The sequence below is a fragment of the Azolla caroliniana genome, unplaced genomic scaffold, assembly GCF_043228905.1.
Source record: "Azolla caroliniana isolate FFs.n. ecotype wild unplaced genomic scaffold, voAzoCaro1.0.p SCAF_22, whole genome shotgun sequence".
Lineage (NCBI taxonomy): Eukaryota > Viridiplantae > Streptophyta > Polypodiopsida > Salviniales > Salviniaceae > Azolla > Azolla caroliniana.
In genome coordinates this window covers 11,049,528-11,056,267 of record NW_028230457.1, presented here as the reverse complement: position 1 = coordinate 11,056,267, position 6,740 = coordinate 11,049,528, and the positions used below count along the sequence as shown (strand labels likewise).

At 41.0% G+C, this 6,740-nt stretch overlaps 1 long non-coding RNA gene across 2 annotated transcripts; it reads left to right on the top strand.

Moving 5' to 3' along the window:
• Nucleotides 1–269: 269 nt before the first annotated feature.
• Nucleotides 270–2,017, top strand: LOC147849978 (uncharacterized). 2 transcript variants are annotated; one of them, XR_015531733.1, is made up of 6 exons: nt 270–492; nt 578–681; nt 774–827; nt 929–982; nt 1,774–1,838; nt 1,958–2,017. It is a non-coding gene; the product is annotated as an uncharacterized LOC147849978 (long non-coding RNA). The 2 variants fall into 2 exon arrangements; XR_015531734.1 differs by having other exon boundaries at nt 271–492; nt 898–982; nt 1,958–2,016.
• The last annotated feature ends 4,723 nt before the right edge of the window (nt 2,018–6,740 follow it).

Here is a 6,740-nt window from a genome sequence, read left to right as displayed (position 1 = left end):
TTGTTGGTGGCACACAAACACATCCTCAGGTTCAAGACTTCGAGTGGTTGATTTGGTGGCCATGGACGTGGTGGCGGTCTTGGCAACAGAGGTTATCAACCCCTCTGTCGAGTGGTTAAGATATGAGAATGAGGTAATTGATTGAGTTTCTTACCTTTTCTTTTGTTGCATTAGTTGTTGGCGCACCGTGATTGTTGTGTAGATCGGTGTTGATGGTGTTCGTCTTGTAGTTTTATTGTTGCTTGTCATTTGGATTTGTTTGGTGTAGATCAGTGTATTGATTAAAGGGATCTCGATATCGTAAACTTGATGTTGCTCCAATTTCGATGATGTGGTTGCATAGAATTTGACCCTCCGTGTGTTTTCCTTTATGATTATGTTGTAGAGGCATGAATTTGTGTATGTATGATGCACTAGATTGTGTTGATGGTAGTGGGTTCGTAGAAGAGGATGTTGTAATTCGATTGTCACCAACAATCATGTGTTCATTTGGTGAGTTTTCTAATGTTGTCCTATCATTTGTAGATTCCATTGTTGCTGCTTGAGGGAGTCTTAACTTTGTGATTTCCTTTGTAAGGTGTCCACTCCTAGTTTCTTTCACTACATACGATGACCTAGAAAATAGACTTTTCCATCAAACTCTACAGAATGACTAAAAATTATTTTACCTGTATCCGGAAGGTAAATTCTGTATGATTTTACTCCATATGGTTCCCCATATCCAATAAGTTTTCCTTTGATGCATCAATCCTCAAGTTTTGTCCTCTTGGCAGGTTGTATGTATGCAAATGTGGTTGCTCCAAATACTCGAAGATGTGATATCTCAGGTGGGTACCCATACCACATGGTGTATGGCACTTGTCCTTCTATACCTTGGTGAGGAGTTCTATTTTGTAGGTAACATGCTATGGCTACTACTTCTTCCTAGAATCTCGAGGCCATTCCACTCATCCTCAACATACTCCTAGCTGCATTTAATAAGGTGCGATTCTTTCTCTCGGCTATCCCATTTTGTTGAGGTGTGTAGACAATTGACTTTTGATGAAATATACCATTTCGTTAAAGGCCTCCCACTCTTGTGAAACTAACTCCCCACCATTGTCACTTCTTATTACTTTAACTTTAAGTTGTGTTTGATTTTCAACAAAGCTCTTATATGCACAAAATGCTTTGAATGCATTTCCCTTTTGTTTAAGAAAGTTAACCATTGTGAATCGTGAAGTGTTATCAATGAATTTTATAAAGTACCTTGCTCTGGAGAGTGAGTTGGGAGTTATCGGTCCACATACATCCATGTGAACAAGTTGAAGTTGTTCCTTTGTCTTTGAGTTACTTAGTGGGAATGATTTTTGAGCCATTTTTCCATACATGCATCCTTCACAAATATCAATAGATTTAAAGATTGTGGAAGGTAAACCTCTTACTAGGTTCTGATTTTGACACAACTTGAGTGTTGGTGTATGTAGATGACCGAATCGGAAGAGCTATAGATAGGTGGGGGACACATTGTCTACTCCTCCTTGATGTACTTCAACAACTAATGCTTCTCCTTGATTTTCCTTGACATGATATAGTTGCCCTTGGTTTGGATCTACAATTTTTATCTCATGTTGATCATCTTGGATATATAGGGTAGCTTGTTCCACTGATAATAGATGTTTTGCAATTACAGGTACAAAGTATATACCTCAAATTTGTATAGCATGATTACTAATGAGCCTTAATTTGATATTACCTTTCCCAATTGCCACTTTTTGACCTTTGTCTCCGAAGGTGACCTTCAATGGCATTGGGAGCTCTTGATAGTTGTCCAACTAGTCTTTTCGATATGTTAGATGGTGAGTAGCCCCAGTATCCAAGAACTAGGTGTTATCATCTTCATTTTGATTTTCTTCAAATGTGTTTGCAGTATATACTTGAATTTACTCTTCTTCATCATGTTCTCCATTTTGTTCAGGTGCCTCTTCAAAAGAGTATTCTGGATTTCTATCTTCTCGTTGGATAACCACATTATGCGCATGGGGTTGGTTGGAGTTCTTCTCTGCTTGGTTGAGGCGACATACTCGCTCGATATGTCCTTCCTTTTTGCAATATCTACAGATGATTCTAAAGCTTCCATTATTTCGTGAGTTGTTCCCATAATACTTTTGTGCTTCACTCTTAGTGTATTTTTTATTATTAGACTCACTATTTCTTACTTTATCAGGTCTGTAACTTTGTTGGTTTGATGGATGACCCCTTGGAATCGATTGATGGAGACTACAATTGTGACTGGTTGAGCATTATTCTTCTTTTGTCGTTGAATGTCTTCATGGTGGATCTTAGTAAGTAGCTCAGACAATGTTGTAGTGCTACTATGCACAGTGATGAATCATCCCCAAGATCCGGGGAGTTTGCTTAGCACTAATCCAATCTTGATGTCTTCTGAGATGCAGTTGCCGGCGGTAGTTGCATCATCCATGGCTACCTCCCAGGTTGAAAAGAAGGTAGGGACATCTTCTTCTTCCTATAAAACACACATTTTAAATAGGGTAGCTAAGGTGTGGAGTTTAGTTGTACGATCTTGAGGTTCGTATAGTTCCTTTAGTTTTGCCCACATTGCAACTGCAAATGTGAGTTTTCTAATAATTTTTGACTGTTTTTCATTTACATTTAATATTATATCTAGTTTAGCTCTTTTATCTAGCTTTCACCACTCGTTCCATTCGTTGGACTCTCATTTTTTAGGTTTTGGACTAGTGCTAGTTGTGATGTTAGGAGCTCCTCAACATCAAGTAGCAGCTCCATTCGAGTCTTCCGGGTTTTGTAGTTTTTCTCTGTTAATTTGTCCAAGGTATATTTTCTGCTTGAGCCTGCCATAGTGATAGTACTTAGATTTGTTTATCTGAAATAATCCGTGGTGAGTTTTGTTAGTTATAGGGGAATATGAGATTCAGATCGTGCAACTAAGCTTTGATACCATGTAAGAAAAGTTACAACATAATGGAATGGATTGACAACAGGGAAAGAGAGAGATATTTTGGAACAATGTAGAACAAGGTAGATATTATATGAAGACAAGTGTATTACAATGTAAGAACCTATAGTAACAACTCCAATGTAGTATCACACACACTAAACTAAACAATACTTCATACATATATATACATAGAAGTAACGACGAACCATTACTTCTTTGTAACTATTGTTTTATCTTTTTCTTATTGTTCTTGTAACTGTTATTTTGTCTTTGTCTTTATCCTCATAAGTAATGTTTTATCATCTGTGGTGTAAGCAGGTAATGTTAACAGGTTGGACCCGATAAGGAAGACTATCCTAGCGAGAGAAAACCCTCCTTCGTTCTTAGACCTTAAATCAATGCTATTGGTCAAAGAGAACCAAGTCCGAACCAAGGCTGAGACATCGGAAGGATAAATGTTCTTCTCGAATTCGGATGGTGGCCGAGGATGAGGTCGAGGCGGTAGAAGAGGTTGATTCAACCCATCTCACGAAGGGAACTCAAACCTTTGACAAGAAGACAGAAGCCATCAAGGAACCTTCAGTAGAAGAGGGAGCTTCCATGTTGAACAAGGTCGGAAAACGAGGTCCGCCACTTGCAACTATTGCGGCTAAATCGACCACCATGAAGAGGAGTGTCGGAAGAAGAGGAGTGGGTTGGCTTTGACCAACTCACAAATTACGCCATCAACTCCGAATACGATGACTATGGTGGGCTATTGGTAATGAGACATAGAGCGAACTCTATGACGACATTCGACTCCACAAGCATCTCCAACTCGGAAGATGTGTGGTTCGTCAACTCCGGTGCCTCACATCATATGAAGTCACACCAAGAGTGGTTTCATGACCTAAGAACGATGATAGATGACACCACACATCCCATTCGACACATCTGCAACGTTCCATTCAGCAACGATGGAGAAAACAATTGCATCAAGAATGTCTTGCATGTACCGACAATAATAAAGAATTTGGTCTTGGTCGACCAAACCGTGGAGCAAGGCAAGCAAGTTAGTTTCAAAAACGAAGGATGCTTCATCGAGAAAGATGGCCGAATCATAGCTAAAGGATGGAGAGATGGTCGAATGTTCCTTCTCGACTCGAACAAGGTGAAATCGGCCATGTATGCCAAATGTCTCAAAACCGAGACGAAAATTGAGTTGTGGCACAAGAGAATCGGCTACATCAATCTCCAATGGCTTTGAGTGATGTAATCAAAGGGAGTCATCATCGGACTTCCGACCTTTGAGTCGAAACGAGTCGACCGAGTGTGCGAAACATGTAAACTCGGCAAACAACATTGACCCCCATTCCTGAAGGAGAGCTACGTAAGCAAAGGCCTCCTCAACGTCATACATTCGGATGTATGGGGACCGACTCAAACACCGACGATCGGCGGATGCCGATAGTACGTCACCTTCATTGATGACTACTCGCGCTACACGTGGATCTTCCCGATGAATAAGAAGAACGAAGTGCTCTCCCACTTCCAAAAGCTCAAGTGCTAAGTCGAAAAAGAAACTGGTCAGCACATTTGATGCCTACGATCGGATGGAGGCAAGGAGTACTTCTCCGACGAATTCATCTCATACCTCCAAGGTGAAAGCATTCAGAGAGAATTCTTGTGCTGACACACACCTCTACAAAATGGAGTAGCCGAAAGGAAGAATCGGCACATACTCGAGGTAGCACGCGCCATGATGCATGAGAAGCACATGTGAAAGTTCTATTGGGCCGAAGTAGCACCTAGGATTTTCTATCTCATGAAGCGGTGCACCACTAATGGAGTGCATGAGCTAACTCCATACGAGCTCCTTGTTGGAAGGAAGCTGATCCTGTTGCAACTCAAAGTGTTCGGAAGCATTGCGAATGTACGCATCCCGAACGAACAACGACAGATGCCCGACGTGAAGTCGGAGAAATGTATCCTCGTATACTCATCCGAGACAAAGGCATACAAGTGCTTTAACCCCTCAATCCGAGCGGTCAGGGTGAGTTGAGACGTAGTCTTTGACGATCGACGTCTTGGTATAAGCCCGATTTGGCTACACCCGACCTGACCGAGGAAGAGTTGAACATCAACTCAGAGGGAGATATTCGGCCAAGTCCTTTACCAAAGGACAATCCAAGCTCTACCAGGCTAAGTGGGCCACATGAGCCTTCACGCGACCAAAGCACGTCGCTGTCAAGAATAGTGCTAAAGCAGAGATGGAATTAGTACTAAGAAGAGAAATACTATTAGTACTAAGAGGACGGGACCGCGTAAGATTCCCGAGAGAGGAAGTGAGAAGAGGAGAGAGAGAGAGATAGCGAGGATGAGATAGAGAGAAAGATGATGACAACAACTAATATATTATGTGAAAAGATAAACTGAGCTATGTAGGCATTATGTTGAATTTGGTTCAACATAATGCCTAGTGCCTTCTTTTATAGTGTTGTCAGGAGTAATCCTGAAACTTCTAGAATGTTCCAGAGAAATCTGGAATATACATTACTTTCTTATAATAAAACATAAATGAAAATAATATCCTATGAATTACAATAGATGGTGTGATGGCTTAGAGCTCGACCCAGATACCATAAGGTCATGGGTTCGAGTCTTGCCATATCATGACAGTCGCGACCAAGTCCGAACTTGGACAAAGGCAAAGTCGATCACCCCGATGACAGTGATTCGGATGTGTCGGCTCGCTCACTAGATAGTGAGATTGGTGTACCCATCATGCGGATATCCGGAGTAAAGAAGGCGCTCGTCTAGAGAGAAGAACCCCATCACTCAGCTTGGCCACAACGTGTATATGGCCCATCATTATGCCTTCGCGATGAAGGTAGTGGCTGAAAAAGAGCCCGGGAGCCCGAGAGCTCGTGACCCATGATGGGTGGAAGCAGTTGGCCTTCACTAGCTTGAGGGCGAGGAACCGAAATTGCCTCGGAAAGGCCAAAGAAAGCTGAAGGCCGGACGGAAGCCGACGGAATCCGACGAAAGCCAAAGCGGACGTCAGACACCTCACACTTGAGCTTGAGGGGGCGTGTTGAGATATCAAGCTCAACTAGATTTAGTTAGTTATTCATTCAACACACATAACTGAGTAGTTACCTAGATAGTATCTAGTTAGTGTGTTGACCTTAAAGCCTTAAATAGGATTTTGTACTTGAGTGGGATACATAGTAGATCTTCCACTCCCATGTTCATTTTATATTGGACTTACACCTTTGTACCCATATTCTACTCACACATGTGCACCTTTGCAGCACATTCATTCCATCTATGATTTGAAGGAACTTCAAGGCCAAGATTTTCGAAGTTTTCTACACATTGAAGTGGCTCATTATTGTATATAATTGTTGCATTTATTAAGGTTAAGAACTTTCAAAAAATGTTGAGATGGAGAGTTTTCCAAAGTTGTATACATGGTTTATCTTGGTTTTTGTCACGATACAATGACATAAAATACACAATTGGTGACGATTGAACCTACAACCTCACATCAACAAGATATCATGCTCAACTATTTTGATATGAGCATATATTTGTATATAATGTACTTGATCTAGAAATACTCTCTAGTCAAATACCTCTAGAAAGTTCTAGAACTAGAAGATTCAAAAGGGTTCTAGAATATTCTCTAGAATATTCTAATGCATGTACTTCAAATCACAATATAAAGACTTGTAACCTCCTTGATCCTTGTCAAGGGATTCAACACCAGTCACTGACATATTAATCTAGTTTCCTCGTT